Below are 17,631 nucleotides of genomic sequence, written 5' to 3' on the forward strand. Positions count from 1 at the left end.
TGCCTGGGGACAGAATGCGGGAAGGGGGGATGCAATGGAAGGCGACAGTTCAATCAAAATCCCCCTGGCTTTCTCACCGTGCCGAGGGGGGTGGAAGAGAGGAGGGAAGAGAGACAGGATAGCTATGTTTAATAATGTACTTGGACTTAGTGTAGTGGAATGTGCAATAGTGTACAAGATACATGATGTGATACAGCTACAGAATGAACCAAAGCGGAGTGACAATCAGGATAAAATCTAAGACTGTGGCTCTGGCTGGCTCTGTCACACTGAAAAATACTGCGACTGCAATGTGCAGACACAAAACATCTAACAAAAGTATACCAGCCTGTCAGCAGTCAACCTATAAACAGCACTGTGCCACCAAAAAAAAGCCTATTAGCACATCATTACCTTCTAATAACTGCACAGATATTGAAGAAAGGCAAGGCACTGCTTGCAGTCAGTCCAAGAAATCATCACATTACACGCTCACATGTACAGAGTGTGTTCCAGTCCACTCAGCCAATCATCAAAGAGCGATGATATAACACAAAAGTTCCACATCCAATCCCCCTCAAATGGATACATATTAAATTTATCCAACCTCATGATGAACACCCAAAAGCTAAAACAAGAGAAAATACCTCTGATCAGACATTCCTCTTGGATTCACATAAAACACTTTTACAGGGAGAGCCCCCCTTTGAAAAACCTTTTCGGGGTTAATAATGTGAAGAAATCGCTAAGTCGTGGCATCACAAATAGACACAGACATTTGTTAATTAATGTTTTACTGATGTGGCACTTGAAATAGCTGGCTTGAGTGTAGACGCTGTAGTTAAGTAACAGGGCTGAACTGAGACGCATCATAGAGACAGACAGGAGTTAATGTTTTGAAAATAATGAAGCTATATGGTGAATTATTTTTGTTATTTATCTGGCAGTGCAGCTAGCCTCTTCTGTCCACTTCTCTGTTGCCACTGCAATTTGGATCTCAAAACACTGATCAGCAATGACATTCGTTTATTTATCACATGAGGAGAAGAGGTATTCATTGGAAACTTACCTTGCGTTAACCACAGCTTTGGCAGCTTTCAGTGAGGAGTCGGTGCATGGCAGAAAAAAAGAAGCAGAAAAGCATTCTCCGATGTCTTTTCTAAAGTTACCCGTAAAGAGATGGAGCAGAGATTCAATCGCAATTAAAGTCAGACTTTGCAGATAAGCCGACTGCTGCTGAAGCAGCTTGGTGACAAGATACCGAGGTAAACAACGGCTACTCAGCCAAATATAACGTTACACACAGCAAGTACGGTAAATTATGCTTAGAGCAAAAGGAAAAAAATAAAAATATGCCGTGAAATTACACTCGCAAAAAACAGTTTGTTAAAACGTCACAATATAAAGGGGGGCGGGGAGGGGAACGGAGCACCACTAACAACAAAAACAAAAAAACGAACACGAATAAAATTTTAAAAGCAGCTAAATTGTGTAAGCTAAGGTTAGCTGGTTGGCGTTTTCAGACGTCGACCGTTGCGAGGTTTTGCAAACCAGAGAAATCAGGCAGCTTTCGTTAAAAATCGCCGACGAGTTCTCGCGTAGTAGAGCAAGCCGACGGCCGTCAGCCAGCCAGCCAGCCAACTTGTTTTAAAGTGCAAAAGAAATGTTTTTTTTTGTTTGTTTGTTTGTTTAGGTCGCCAGCTGGACGACTAGCGACGGGCTGGCTACCGCGAATGCAAAGTGAGAAACGACTCCGAGGAAATACATTCTGTGTGGATCCAGACAGCGGAGCGGACAGTCATGGTAGGCGTTCAGTGAGCTCTCGTTGACAGTGGTCTCGCAGCCATTTTGTTCAAACTAACAACACTGCAGTCTCCCTCTCCTCCTCCCAGAGAGCAGACAGACCAGGAAGTGGCTCCAGATACGTCACTCCCGACCAACCAAAACACCAGACGCTAACTCCGCCCGCTCTCCAAACCTCCCCATGACCACAGAGGGTGGACAGACAGGCAGCTCATATTTCCAAGGTAATTGCTGAAGCATGCAGCAAAGACTGTGCGCTTAAAAAAAAGAAACAAATGTGACTCACAAATGTGATTCTGTTATAGATTTTGGGATGATGATACTGTAAAGACAGCAAAATATAACCCACATACAAAAATTCAGTTGTAATGTAGTAGCAATAAGTATGAAGATAGCATAGAAATATTGTATAATTAATATCAAGTAAAAGGTGGTCACTATTTATGTTCTATTAAGTATTACATATGTTATGTATTAAGCATGTACTTTTGCTCCTAGTGTTGGTGGAATAAGTATTTAGATCCTTTACTTAAAGCTGCTTTTGTCCATATTTGAGCATTTAATTTTGTAATTCAGTGTTTTGGTTTTAGGGCTTTATGTAATAGAAATATAAAACCATACTTCATGTGACTCATGACCAAAATAGTGCAAAAGAGTACAGAAATAGAGAAGACTCATAAAACTCTACAAGCAATTTGGAACTTGCATCATCAACTTTTATTTAGCAGATTCAAATGTCTCTTAAAGGGCTCACCCCAAGTTTCTCTACCCAGGATGACCTTTGTCAAGAGTCTCTTGATCACATGATGTCCAGAAACGTGGGGTGATAATTCCAGGCTATTCACAACATGATGGATGAGGTCGCCCTTGTGCCCTGAACCGCGTCTGCAGCCGTCTCACAGAAAGAAAATGCGGCCCCTGTCCATTCTCTTCACTCCTTTCTCATGGAAATGACCGCTCCATGCACAGACAAACACACACAGACACACTCACACACTGTGCGGTGGGAACAGGTCAAGGCTGCGGTCCACAAAGGGGAACACTGACCAGTGAGAACTCTCTCAGCAAAGCTCTGGGCTCCTATACATTACTGGGAGAGACTGCTAATGAGAAAGCCAGGGGCCCCCGGCCAAAAGTTTTTTTTTTTTCTTCTTCTTTTCAAGGCAAGATGCCCAGAGCTATTAAAACAGCAAGCTCCAACTGAATGGAGAAAGCAGATGTTCCATACTCAGGGTTAAGGGAGGTGAGAGCAGAGGGGAATGCCTTCAGAAACGCCTTAAGGGATATGTAGTTCATTGTGGATCACAGATTGGACTATTAAAGTGTATGTAGGAATTTGCTGCTCATTCGTGCCACCTAAATAAATTGTGTTTCTGGTAAACATTTTTTCTCAGAGTTAATCAAATGTGCTGACTTGAAGCACCAATTCAGTAGTGTATTGCATCATGCAAAGTAAAATACCTACATTACTTGAAGACTCACACGAATTATCAGAGATGGAGATGGAAACCTATGCAACAAAAGACAACTATGACTTGAAGTAACAATAGTGGTTTGACATGATATTAGCATCAAAGGTGTGTGTATTAATGTAGGTGGGAAGAAAAAAGACAGGGAGAGAGTGTGTGTGTGTGTGTGTGTGTGCCTGTATTTATGTGTTTGAGAGTGTGCGCACATCCTTCCTTGTTCACATCCGCTCTCCAACTCATCACAGCTATTCTTTTAGGTGTCTCTGAGATGTTTCTTTGACTCTGCCAATTTCCCTAATTGCTTTCACATTTAAGAAGACTGCTAACAGGAGCGAGCCAATGGGAAAGGTCCGCCTGACATTCTGATAAGAAACAGCCCAGACACAAGCTGTAGGACTGCAGCGGAGGCAATCGCTCACTCCTTCCCCTCTGAGACAATACACTTCTCCTCCTCCTGCTGCTCTCACCATTCTCTTTTTCTCCTTCTCCTCTCCCTTCTGCCTTTTGTTTTAATTCCAGTCCAATCATGAGCCGCGTTCCGCATAAGGTTTTAATTTCAAGCCTGCCGCCAGAGTCTGCCGGAGTCAGACACACGCACACGTGCACAAATTCACACAAGAATCCATGTGCATACACCAAACCACAGATTCGTATGCGCACCGTACACACACTCACTTTACTCTCACGTCACAAATTCACATACATATACTTATGTGTGTTACGTGGCTACATGCATGTTTAATGCATGTGCTCTGTGGCTACATTTTATCATTTAAACATGTCTCCCATGAGAGAAGGTATCTCCATCCAGAGACATTAATAATCTCACACATTCATAAAAGGCATACACGTCACCAGACAAATTGCATAAAAAGAATCCCGACAGGCTATATTTTTGCTTTAGAAGTCAAAATATATTTCATAGTTCATGAAAGACTAGCTGAATTTATAGATACATCAAACACATTTTTAGTACTCTAAATCTATTTTTGCTTTACTCTCAAATACAAAGCCCCCTCCAAATGTATCATCTTAACATTTCATCTTGTGGAATTAACCAAACAAGGGTTAGTCAGTTATTTCAAGACAGGACAAGTCCAAAAGCAGATCTTGGTTTTAAATCGTCATTCCCCAGACACTGCATTCTAGAGGAAGACATTTATAGTTTGCTGTGTGATGCAGAATGACTGATGAGTTAGGGGGTGTCAGTATTATGGTATTGATTATGAATACACAATCCTCCTCCACAGTCTGGACTTTATGCATGTGAGTAATCAAAATGCAGACAGGGAGCTACTGCTGCTTCGCTCAAAGTGACATTTCCAAAGGCATGACTTGACATATGCAAAAGGACCGTTCATGATGATAATTCTGACAGAGGAAGGAGCCAAATGAAACCATCTCCTAACTGCACATAAAAGAAGAATGTTGCACGGTGAGCCTCCCAGTCCTGCTACTTCAAGGCAAAATTTTGCGAGTACTTGCTGTGCGGCTGAGCTGAAACATTCATTGTGAGTTTTTCTCACTCTGATTAGCAATGTGATTGAAGTGCCTATCCATTAAATAACAGCGCAGAGTGGTAAAGCCCTGCTGAGTTGCTCATTGCTCATCTCCAAGGTCTGCAGCATTGCAATGGAAGATAAGACAGACTGGCGAGTAGCTGAAGGCATGGTAGTCCATAAGAGGAGGAAGGATCCTTTTCATTAACTTTCATTAAGACTAAAGAGTGAATTACCCTGAGCAGAAGAGTTCCAAGACATAAAAGCCATTATGTTACAGACACACACATTCCCATGCACTAAAACACACATGCATACATGTACATACAAACATGGATGCAGTTACTTTTACATATGCTGTTCATAAAAGCATACACATACAGTATTAGACTATTTCTTGCACACAAATGCAGAGCAGACATTGGCAACAAAATGCTTCTAATCCTCCTTATACTGTTGTGTGTCTGCATGGTGCATAATATATTAGGGGGGGAGGCACAGCAAAGCCAGAAGAAACAGCGGCTGGTAAAGGGGCAATGCTATGGGTGGGGAGGGGTTATCCAGCCTCTGTGTGTATGTGGCAGTGTCTTTGCTTGTGTGTGAGGGAGACCATGTGCACAGTATATGTGTGTATATTTGCGTGTGTCCATATGTGTGTGCTGTATGGATGGAGGGAGGCAGAGCTGAGCAGAGCGTTGCAGTGCAGTAGGACAGGGTTTCTGAGCTGTGGTAATTTCCCCTGAGACAGGCGAGCAGGTAAAGGCCAGCGAGAGAGGGAGGGAGGCAGAGAGGGATAGAAGAAGGCTGGGATATAAGGAGGGAGGCAGGGAGGGAGAGAGAGAGGCAGCGAGCGAGTGTGTCAGAGAATAATGAGGAATGATACAGCGGCGGCAGAAAAGAGGCCGGCAGATTTGCCCAATCAAATGCACATGCACCGCATTAACAGCATCTCAAGGTTGAATATAGTGGCTCTCACCATCAACACATTAACATTAACGTTTCTATTTTCATTTCAAATGCCTTATCTTGTTAATGAGTGTTTCTGAACTGAGTCATTGTTTTTTTAATGAATTCATCTATTAATTACAAGTGCGCCTTTTCCTGATGACCTTGCTTTATTTTGTTACAAGCTGCAGACCTTAATATTAGCATACATTAAGCCCTGCTTATCTTTCATCCCCAATAGCTAATACACCAAATTATTACCTGAACAAAAAAAAAAAAACAAACAAAAAAAAAAACACATCACACACACATCAACCACAATAGTGGTTTGTATACCGGGATTTGTGTGCGTGCATGTGTTTGTGGGTGAGCACCCTCACTTATTAGCCCCTTCCCCCTCCCCACTTGCAAACTCATTACCAGGGTATAAGACCTGCGTGGATTTTATGGTGTTTTGGGAACTGACTGGTTAATCAGATTTATTGCACACTTAAGCTTAATTGATTGCCTTTATGGATTCAAATGAATAATTAAGTGCTAACAAGCCTAGTTTCTGTTTCATCATTCTGAAATGATGATAATGACCCACAGAGAGGAAAGGATGTAGAAGTGTCAATCAAAAAACGCTAACATCACAGAATCCACTTTTTGGCCTTACTCAAAACTGATTACAAAAAATGCCATGTATGAATAGTTCCACTTGCCTGTCACTCAAAACGCCAACACAAACACCTTAACTTTAAACTTTGAAAAGAAGAAGAAAGCAGATTAATTTTGGTGTCTGCTGCTTTGCTCTTTCAGACCCTCTCTGCTTTGATATTTGCTGTTTCTATTAGAAATGAAGAAGTATTAACCATTATACACCAGCAGTGAAAGGACAGAGTAGGACAGTGTATTAAGATCAAGGCGGTCCAAACACAGACAACATATCCTGACCTTCACATGATCTTCACCAGATCAATACTATCATCAGTGCAGACGAGCGGACACAGATTAACCCAGCCTCGTATAACCATCCCCAACCCCCAACCCAAACACACACACACTCACTCACTCACTCTCTCTCTCACTCACGCACACAGACACATTCGCACACACTAAAAAGAGACACCTTATTCAGTAAGGGGCCTGGGTATATTGATTGGTTTGTATTGACTGACACACAGATTCACCACATGTACACACCTGCTTGTTGACTTTATTTTTCACTGGCTGGCTGCCTGGTGGTATAGTGGGGAGGGAAGAGGGTTAAAACAATAAATTTGGGTCAGGGAAGTCCTTGTTGTAGTTGAAAGGATCTCCAACTGTAGTAACAGGAGAGGTGCGTGGTGCGTGAATGCTTGGCAAGATTTAGAAAAGTTTCAAAAAAAGACTGAATTGTTTCTATACTGTGCAGTGTTGTACAAATAATGACTGCTTCTGTATTTACATGTACTGTATGTTTGCCATTAGACAAAAAGTCACGCTAAAGGCCACATGAATAGGCCAGTAACATGAGATCTATGGCTGCATGTAATTCTTCACATACCTCTGCACATACAATACATACATCACCCCACCAGGCATTTCCACAAAATATGCACCAACGCAGAGAGCAAAACAAGCAAATCGATATTGCAACGTCTGCGAGCAGCCAGAAGGCAACTTATTCAATCCCACATCCAATGTAAATGTTGGTGGCATATCCACAGGCAAGGGCTGATATTTAGAAGTCCATTAACACAGGGTGGAGATGGGTTAATTTACTGTTTGTAGGCTGGGGATCCAGAGAGGGTTTAGGGCACACAAAGAGGGGGAAGGAGAGAGATGGATGATGGGAAAAATTAGAGACAGAAATAAAGAGGGAGGGAGGGGTGTGATATGCAAAAAGCATACAGAAATAGAAAGAAAATAAAACAAGGCAGTAGAAGAATGCAAATAAATGTGCAGGGAGGAAGGTGTGTATGTGAGGAGGGTTGGAGGTGGTGTTGATGTGTGTGTGGTTGGGGTGGTGGTGGTGGTGGTGGTGTTGTGGGCATTACTGCCTGCTATCATCCGCCTCAGCCTGGGCGTCAGTTTGATTAATGCTGCTTTCCTCCAACTGACCTCCAAGGTCACTGGAATAGTGGGTACTCAGCTTCTCCCATTTGCTGCTGCACCAGAGGGGGGTAACGGCCGTATAATACGCTCCCCCAGAGGCTCTTTCTCTCTGTTTTTCCTGTTTCCCCCTTTCTCTCTCTGTCTGTCTCTTGTTTAAACTCTCTCTCTCATCCTCTCTGGCTGGCTGTCTGTCTGGTCGTCTCTCCCCTTGCATCTGCCCTTCCTCTCTTCCTACATTCTCTATCTCTCATCCTCATCCATCTCTTTCTCTCCGCCACCATTTCTCTTTCTCTCTATCCCCAACTATCTGACTCTTTTGCTCTCTCCACCAGTGCTCTCTAATCTGAAATGCAATCAAAAGCAGCAATAATGCAATGTGTTTGAAGACGCAAGAGAGAGGAAGAGGGAACAAGCCTGCGAGGGGCTATTAGAGCATCCAATGAGGTTTAGATAAACACATACACATTACACACCACACACACACAAAACCGCCACCACCCTTCCTTCCCTCCCTCACAGACAGACTGCCAAGGTGAAGGCACATGAATAGAGTTGTCCTACACCAATAGACACTTGGCAATGACACACTTCCTCTGGCTGAGAAGCTGTAGCAAATGCTACTTATTGTGCCAGCCTGTCTTTCCTGGCATGGACCTGGCAAGACGGGAGTTACATACAGAGAGAGAGAGAGAGGGAGAGACAGAGAGAGAGGATATGAGGACAGGGAAAGTGTGCCAACCTCCTTAACTCCTCCTTAAGGTGTTACAGTTGCCTGTTAGTGATCTACCCTGCTCTCTTGGCTACAAATCATTTTCAAAATGTTTTTGTTTGTGCTGTATTATCATACTGGTCATTTATGTTGGCATTAAATGCAGCCACCTCCTGCTCATCGCGAACAATTAAGTGCTTGAATCTGTCTGCAGCAAGCTTCACTACACAGTTTGTTTGTTTACTGAGAGAGACAACACAGCATGTGTATTTGTATGTGTATCTCCATGTGTTAAGCTCTATCCAGACAACCATTACTGTACTTAAAAAAAAAAAAAAAAAAAACAGTCTCCTCATTTATGTCAATGACTTGGCACAGTAGGAGTTGCTGACACAAAGGACTCTGGTAGGTGTACTCTCCTGGTAGTTACTTATTATTATTAACTGCTGTGTAGTGTTCATGGATGTATCACTCAAACTGAACTTCTGGATTGTATTTCATCTCACCAGAACCCATAGGAATACACCCACACCAATGCAGCCCTTTATAATTTTTATCACAGTGCTATTTTTGGGTGTGAACGCCTGCATATTTCTATGAAAAGTAACTAAAGAATGGATTTACACAGGTCACTTTATTTGTATTTACTGCCAGCTGTGTATGTAAAATATTTATTATATTGAATGACAATAAATAAATGTTATCTTTTGTTTGTGTTTAACAGTTGGTTTATTCTACGTGTGGGAGCTGCAAATTATTTCATTATTTTTCTAAATTAGTCTAATATAATCATATAAACAAATTGTTTTTGAAATTAGTTTCTTCATTCTTAAAGCATTATTATCATATTGCTGCAATTTTTAACTTCAGCTGTTTTGTTAATTGGTACTGCATCATTCTGCTTCTGGTATTGGGCGTTCTCTCTATCAGGTTCTGCATTTTGGATTGAACCTAATTGTTCTCTGGTCTGTCTAGATCTTGTCTGACTGATTTTGGGTCCTCTTTGGATCGGCTCTCCCTTCTTTGAAAGATTATCTTGCACCTCAGGTTAGGGTAGGTTTTCTATGGATCCATTCTGGATTGAGAGGATCTCTGCCATGTATATCCAAAAAATCAAGTTTTCATGAGCTCCAGTATGACTGAAAAAAATCAAAATCTATAAATGTGGAGATGCATGGTTTTCACTGGACACCTAAGATATGCACATTTTTTTTTGTTCCAAACTTTTGTCATTGATCATTTCTGTAAGGCAAGCCTGACCAAGCATGTGCAAAGAAGCTGGTAGTATAATCGCAACCTGGAGAGTTAGCCCTGCTGTGCACCGTCAATTTGTCTCACACTCTGTACCCTCCACCCCCCACCCTCTTTCCTTTTTTCTCTGTCTCTCCCTGTTCCCTTTTTCCAGTCAGTGCCTGAGTGTGAGCGACACACACACACACACACACACACACACGCACACACACTCCCGAGCATCATGAATCTTTCATGGAAGCGGGCTGTATAATCCCTGAGGCGTGCTCTCGGAGACCCACACACACCCGCCTCCATCACCTTGCACCAGGAGAGAGGGAAAGAGAGAGAGAGAGACAGAAAGATAGATGGAGTGAAGGAGACATGCAAAGGGAGGGAGGGGGGAGGCAGTGGGGAGAGAAGAGGGGGAGGAGGGAGGGAGGGCAGGGATGGGTGCAGCAAAAGACAAATTGAAGGTGTGAAGTAGGACCTGGCTGGAATTACCTTCCTTCTTTTGACCACTGAGGGAGGGATGAAAGAGGAGGAGGGAGAGATAACAATAGAGAGGTTTGTTCTTTTTCTTCTTGACTGCTGAAGGCTTCAGTGGAAAGTCAATTGGCTTCTCATTACTAGCCTTTGTATGATGAAAGCACACTAAACACTTTGTCCACTCACCCCCACCCCTATACCCTCCATTAAAGATGGGGCAAAACTGAAAGATAAATCTACATCATGTCCTTTAAACTGCATGTAGACACATGTATACACGATGTGTATGAACATCCATAGTCATTTAGTTGGACCATACATATAAATACATCACAACAATATACATACATAGAACATACATTGTATGTTCAGGTGTTCAAACATTTGAGATGGCTCATGGTTTCTTTGATTAATCTATATGGAAAATGGAAAACTTCTGTGATTCTGGTTGATAATGTGATATATTTGCATCTGTTTATTGGCACACTGCAGTTGTAAATAAGAAAACCTGACTATACAGTGCTATAAATAAAACAAACAAACAAAACACTTCAGATAAACTAAATTCAGAATTTGCTTCGATTAAAAATATGGATGGAATTGTAGCTGAAAACATGAACTGATTAAACTGTATTAAACAACAGACTTTTTGGAGTTAGCCCACTGTCAGGAGATTTACTTTTATATTCATGAAAATGGCCATGTGAGATAACATTGTGTTCTTCAATTGTATATTATTAAACCTGCAATAACTGACTTTTTTGGCCACTGAAGGGCAGCGAAAACAAGTTGTAAACACAACACTGACATATCATCACCTTTTAAGTTGACATTGTCTTACGTTGATAAACAGTTGCTTATCATTTGGATTTGCAACCTGGCAACCTAGTGAATGTAAGTTCAATATTATTATAAACTTCAATAAACATATAAACATCAGCTCCACAGAGTTGCAGAATTCTGTAATAATTGAGAGTTTATCACTATGAGCGACCTCTTTCTTTTTGTTAAGTGTAGCTTTAATGTTACCTAAAAAATTACTTTATTGCTCCATTCATGATGCGCTTAACAAAACAGTGTGCATATAATGTAGGATTTGTTTGCTTCAACAGACAGGGTAATATGATAGACAGTTTGGTTATTGTGTTCTTTGCATTTTCTCTCATGATCTGCTCCTATCAAGGTGATTCATGAGGAGATTCCTTGTTATACACCATCCCTTTTCATCCCTCTCCGTTGGACATGTTCAGATAAATACCACATATTAGTTCCCCCAATAGACTCCCAACACAGTTGATTAGTGTCATACGGGCTCTCTTTGGTGTTTGTCAACCTGAATGCAGCTCGTCCAGGTTAGTTGCTAATGGAGTGACAATGGAAGACTCGCAGGGGACTGGACAGCACAGTTGTGGCTGCTGCTTTAATTACCTGAAACCAGTCAACACAGCGGCAGAGAAAACCTTCTCACCGGCCAGATGAGCTTATTATGCTCCCCCGCCCTCACACCCCAGGCCTCTGATTTACTATGACACTGATTAACAAGGCTGTCCAGGAGGAAAATGTGTATGTGTGTGTAGAGACACGTTTACAAGTATGATTGTGTCTGTGCATATGTCTGGAATTATTTTGGCAGTATAAATGCATGTAAGGAGCAAAAATGTTATTAGCATTTTCATTGTGCACAAAGAGTTCCATATAGTCCTGAATGGGACGTCTCAAGGTCTCTGGCATATACAAACAGCCCAGGAAAAGGTTGAATAAAGGAGAAGGGGTGCAGTAACTCCTTCATGCACACGTTGCATTCATGAACAGCTAATAACGCGCGTACATGTACGTAAAATGGGCAAGTTCTCTACATATGTGTGTGTCTGAGAGAGAGTGTTTTTGTGTGTGTTCCACCTTAAATGCTCATGTGTTCACATTAGTGTATATTCATGAGTGTGTTTTCATGCTCGCTGGGGGTGAGCACGTGTATTTCAGTGTGTGTTTGTGTGTGAGTGTGTCCAACCTAAATGCATAATGTGTGTTTTCAGGGGGCCAATAGGTCGATCGTTTCCCTCCTTCCAGTACCTTGCCCTCACTCCCATTACTGCTCCCTCATGGTCTCAGCTACATTTCACCATGCACTCTACGTCTGAGCACCACCTACCAAATACAATTAAGGTGAGTTATGACCACTCCACAGGAGGGGCAGGGAGGGTGGGGTGAAGTGTGCTTGTGTGTGGGTATGTGCATTAACAAATGGATATATATATAAGGGGAGGGAGTGGGAGAATGCATCACTTGGGCATGGCAAACAGTGTGAGTGTCATATGTAGCTTACTAGGGTAGCAGACACACAGACAAACAGACACACACACACACACACACACACACACACACACACACAAACACACGCTCTTGCGCTATAGTCGGTGCAGATACAGTCCCTTCCTTGGTGGAACAGAGTGGAGGGGGCAGGCAAACGGGTGGCAGGTTAAGATTGAGGGGGGGCTGTGGGTGGTGGACAGTGCAGTGCCAATTTCACGCCTCCACTCATCTCTGCCTCTTCCAGCTGCACGCTGCATGCGCTCTCTTCTCTCTGCCTCTCCTCCCCCAACTATGCTTTATGCCCCCCACCCCCAATACACACACACAACCCTTTATCCAACGACTGTACCCCCCAGCCCCCCACCCCAACCCTATCAACCCCTCCTTGCCCCTCCCGCCGTCCCTTCATAGGTTAGAGTGTGACAGTACGGTGGTAAGGGGGCTCCATCTCCAAGTAACAATCCAGAGCACATAATAAACCACATCGGAGCTGATTCGGAAAGAGAGAAAAAAAAACACAGAGACAAAATAGCAACTCAGCGGCCATGCAAAACAGCAAGAGAGAAACCTCGTTCCCGTTCAATCTTTTAGCAGCCACATCCAGCTCAAGATGGATGCCTCGGCGTGCTCACTCCTTATGCTCGGTGGCACAAGGACAAAACGAGGGCACGGGGAAAAAAAATAGCAGCTCGATTTGCATTCATAAAGGTAACATTTGTTTATAGCGCGTGCAACACCTCTCTTAACGACCCCACCGCTGATTGAAGCAAGCGTCCTAATTAAGCATTAATTACACAACAATAGAAGTGGCAATTAGGCGGTGGCGACGCAATGCTGACATATTCCCACCTGGGCTAATGTCAACACAGCATTATTACCATCACCGCCTGCTGTGGTTATGGCTATCTAAACAGTCATAAACGTCAGCTCCAGCATATTGTACCACAGTTGCTATACGACTAAGCAATATGTTTTTCCTCTCTCTCTCCCTCTCTGTGTCTGCCGCCCTCTCCCTCTCTCTCCTTCTCTCCCTCTCTCTCTCTCTCTGACAGTCTCTTTCTACTGGTAAACACCAGAGCAGAGCAACACAAGCGGTGAGTTTCTCCCCTGGTGTTAATTGGTAAAAGCAATGGGATTTTCTCAGGCAGGCAGGCGAGGGTTTTCCCTTTGTAGTGGCACAGTGTTTACAATCCTGCTGCAGCTCAGGCTGGGGTTACACAGGACGCCGCCTTTGTGCGCGGAGAATCAGAAGACAAACCCCGCTGCCTCTCACAACACACATATAACCACAAAAGTCACACAATACACCTGACAGAACGAAGGGGGATTAGGGAGGTACTGGTGGACAGATGGCAAAGCAAATGTGTATGTGTGCGCGTTGATCTGGTTGGTGGGTTGCTGGGTCTGTGGGGGCTTGGGTGTTCTACCAAACATGAGATGAGCTCAGTCTTGTGTGGACACCTCATTTGGAGATATAGAGTGTATGGGTTTATGACCACAGCAGATTGAAGAGAGCACAGTTTTACAAAGGCGGAGAAGAAGAAGGTGGCCAGCTGCAGTAATTCAGTGGAGTGTGTTTGACAGCAGCAAGCACATCAGTTTGGAGATACGGTGTGTGTGCGGCTGTAGTGAGATTAGAGGTCAGAGAGAGTAAGGCTGGTGCAAACCTGTGGGGAACATACAATGCTCTAGAAAATACTGCAGGTTCAAAGTAAAATGAGTAACATGCACACACTTACTGCACAACAACAGATATTATTAGCATGCACAATACTAAAAGGGAAAATGATTTATTAAGTCAGTTGTGGACTCAAATTAAGAATAATATACCAGATTTGTTCCTTTTCAATTACAACTTCTGCTCCCACCTGTTCTGCATCAATTGCATGTGAGAATATCACCCCAAACCAATTAACAGCAGACTCAGAAAAATAAACGACGTACAAAAGGGAAATTGGATACCAGCAATAATGCTCATATACAGTAGAATACAGTAGAATTTCTGAAATGTCTGGTGATACTGTATTTTGTAAATCTAAAGAGTAACAGAACTCTGCCTATCTTCTTTTTCAAGAAGCCCAGATTGGGGATTTCACACTTGAACTAACTTTGCTTTTTCCCTCCATCCCCGAAGGCACCAGTCTGTGCCTGTGGACTAACTAACCGACAGGAGAATCATCTCACTCCTGATACGCCGTTCCCTTTGGCCCATTTCCCCCACCCCTAAATTAGTGGAATTTTCACAAAGCGGGAATGCATTAGGGAGGGATCAGGGCAAATGGCACATTATGAATACTGTCAGAAGTGGCCTATTAAAGAGGAATCAGACATTATCGACGCCTACGTATCTAGAGAACAATCTCAGTTAAGTTAATAATGTGCAATTAATCATAGGTCACTTAGCGCAGGATGGGGTATAACATACTGCAGTGGAACCGGGCCTAATCTGCTGTCCATCCGTCCAGAGGAAGAGAGAGATGGATGGAGGCAGGCTGGCAAACTGTAATCTAGATGGGGAGCTGGCTTTGGGTTTTGACAGCTAGCCAGATATGAAATGGCTGAGACTAACCACTTGTCACTAGCTTACAGCTTTACTCAGCAGGCGCTTGGGGTACTTGCCATTACATTTTTTTTTATGAGTACAGATAAGCATTTTTCAAGAAACTTTGACAAATGTTGTTACTACCAATGTATATAGAGCCCTTCTGGACTACTTGGCAGCATGAGATTGCACAAATGGTGCAGTTGTTAGCATTTTCACCTCACGGCAAGAGGGTCCTGAGACCAAATGTGGTGAGGTTGAATGTTTTTGGGGGTTAAGGTTAAAGGCAGTGACCTTACATCGGTGGGTGCTAAGCTGTGATCTACTGCTCCTAAACATGTCAAAAGCAGAAACTACTTTCCCCCTAAAGGCACAGTATAACTTGGAGTAATTTACCGGCAATCCTTTGTACAGGCTACTTCAACATTCAGAGAGACACTTGGTTATTCTCATCCCTGTCTGAAGCGCTCACTCTCAGAGAAAAAAGGTAGAGAGTTTTGGAGAGACTTTTATATATCCAGTTTGCGCCTTCTAATGGAGCTTAGCTGATGGGTTTCACACAAAATGGTACAGAGTTCAATAAGGATGAAAAACATGTGACTACCTACTGCTGAGAAGTCCTTGTTCCAGACACATGGAAAATCCATATTTCAAATGCAGACATGTGCGGATCCAATAGTGTTGTTAGCTAACGGTATCACTAAATCAGCTAGTGACTCTTCACCTATTCAAGACTGATATCTGATCAAACATGCTATTCAACTATTAAATTCTCAGTGTTTTGGCATGAGCCTATACTTTCCAGGATAAGTGCCTTGTTATATAGCCAGTATCTTGCAGAAAATTTGCATATCCAATTTCCCCGTCTGCACTGCAACTGGCTCCTGAGAGTGCCCCCTCTAATAAGAAAGCAACATCCCAACACTCACATGTCTAAACTTGAAAAAAAAAAAAAAACTACCTTAAAAAGTTATGAATATGTAACTGCAGTTGGCAAAGAAATCAAGTTGTGGAAATAGCAAAACAGAGATATAAAATATGCTTCACTATACATCAATCAAGTGTTGGAAGGCCAGATTGATCAGTGAACTAACTGCCCAACTAACCCTCATTACCATTATGAGGCCCCATCTCAAAGACAAATAGCAAGAACTTGGCTTGAAGCAATCAAGGCCTTTCTAAAAAATATAGTTAATTTATTTTACATGTTATTTATCACAGATTAGAGGTCATAGATTATTAGACTTTTATTTATTTTGCTACCGTACAACATAAATAGATACAACTCAGCCCTCAATGCACCCATCTTCCCCTTAAAAGATGCCATGTTTCGATTTCCAGGAGGATTTAATTATAAAAACAGGAAATATAGTGACAATGGAGAGACATGTAGGAATAAGAAGGCAGGCGGACAGAGGATAGGGGAGTATAATCTGATATCACAACTGCACTGGAAAGGAAATATGACTTTAATCCATTGCTCAGTGACAGGGAAGAGACGGTAGGGACAGAGAAGATGAGGGAGAGGGGGAAAGTGCGAGGGAGAGAGAGAGAGGTGGAGGAAGAGAGGGAGTAAGAGGAGACAAGCAGGGGAAAAATTCACTTCCACAGTTGGCTGATCTAGGAAATCCTGCAATCTCGCAGCAGCCAGAAAGCAGGAGCAGATGAGCCATGTCTCTCCATCTCTCATCTTCCCTCTCTATCCGTCTTCCCTCCCTCCCCTTTCCTGTCTCCCTCATTCTCCAGACGAGTTGGCCCTCTATCTTTTTTCCCCTCTCCCTCGCTCCTTTGTTCTTTCTTCTCTCGCGATCTTTAATATTGTCCGTTCCTTTCTTTCGCCTCCACCTCACTGCACTCACTGTGCCCCCCTCCCCATCTCTCTCTCACCTCTCACTCTCTCATGATGTCCAGAGCTGTTTGACTAGTGCTCAAGCCAGACTATAGCCCCCAGTGGGCTCATTTCACACCTCCAGGCCTGATGCCAGCCAGTCGGCCAGCCTGTGGTGTTACAACTGACAGACAGACGGCATTTTGCACTCTGCTGGCCCTGATTAGGATGCATACAGTGGAGTGGAAGGAGGAAAAATGAACACTGATGTGTGGCAGGTTAACCCCCCACCCACCCCATTTAGATGAACTGGGTGAGATGAGTTAGGGCAGAGATACATAGAAAAAGTGTGAGAGTAGTTTTGCAGGTGTGCATGCTTATCTGTGTACATCTGCATTCAAAGTGTGTGTATCCATCCACACTGAGGTCTGTATGCTACAGGAAGTGTCTGTACATTTAGAGCTGAGCTTGTGTCTGCGTGCATGCAAGTGTGTTACGCCACAGAATACCAATTGCCAGTGATACAGCCAAAGCCTTCAGGCTCCGTCATTGTACTTCACAGCAAACCACCCATTGCCAGTGAAAGCCCACTTCTCTCCATAAAGACAATAAAGACAACTCTCCGTGCTTCCAGAATAACAACGGGGGTGGGGGGGTGGGGTGTCACATATTACATAGCAGGTCAAGTATGGATGAGCATGTGTATTGTATAATGGCAGGAGTAAACGGTGCACAACAAGGACAAATTG

General features: G+C 43.1%; 1 protein-coding gene and 1 long non-coding RNA gene across 4 annotated transcripts in view; one reads left to right on the forward strand and one right to left on the reverse strand.

The window, feature by feature from the left end:
• Nucleotides 1-17,631, reverse strand: part of tnrc6c2 (trinucleotide repeat containing adaptor 6C2) — a 131,674-nt gene that overhangs the window by 53,382 nt on the left and 60,661 nt on the right. For 2 of the 3 annotated variants that reach the window (XM_018664988.2, XM_018664986.2), the window contains exon 1: nt 1,049-1,845. The exons of the other annotated variant lie outside the window; for it this stretch is intronic. The gene's annotated coding sequence lies outside the window, so the exon portion shown is untranslated. Of the gene's footprint in view, nt 1-1,048; nt 1,846-17,631 lie in introns of those variants that run through there. 3 annotated transcript variants of the gene reach the window in all.
• Nucleotides 1,676-3,163, forward strand: LOC108875833 (uncharacterized). The gene is made up of 3 exons (XR_001959929.2): nt 1,676-1,782; nt 1,872-2,006; nt 2,556-3,163. It is a non-coding gene; the product is annotated as an uncharacterized LOC108875833 (long non-coding RNA).

Source organism: Lates calcarifer, linkage group LG5 (assembly GCF_001640805.2).
Source record: "Lates calcarifer isolate ASB-BC8 linkage group LG5, TLL_Latcal_v3, whole genome shotgun sequence".
Classification (NCBI taxonomy): domain Eukaryota; kingdom Metazoa; phylum Chordata; class Actinopteri; family Centropomidae; genus Lates; species Lates calcarifer.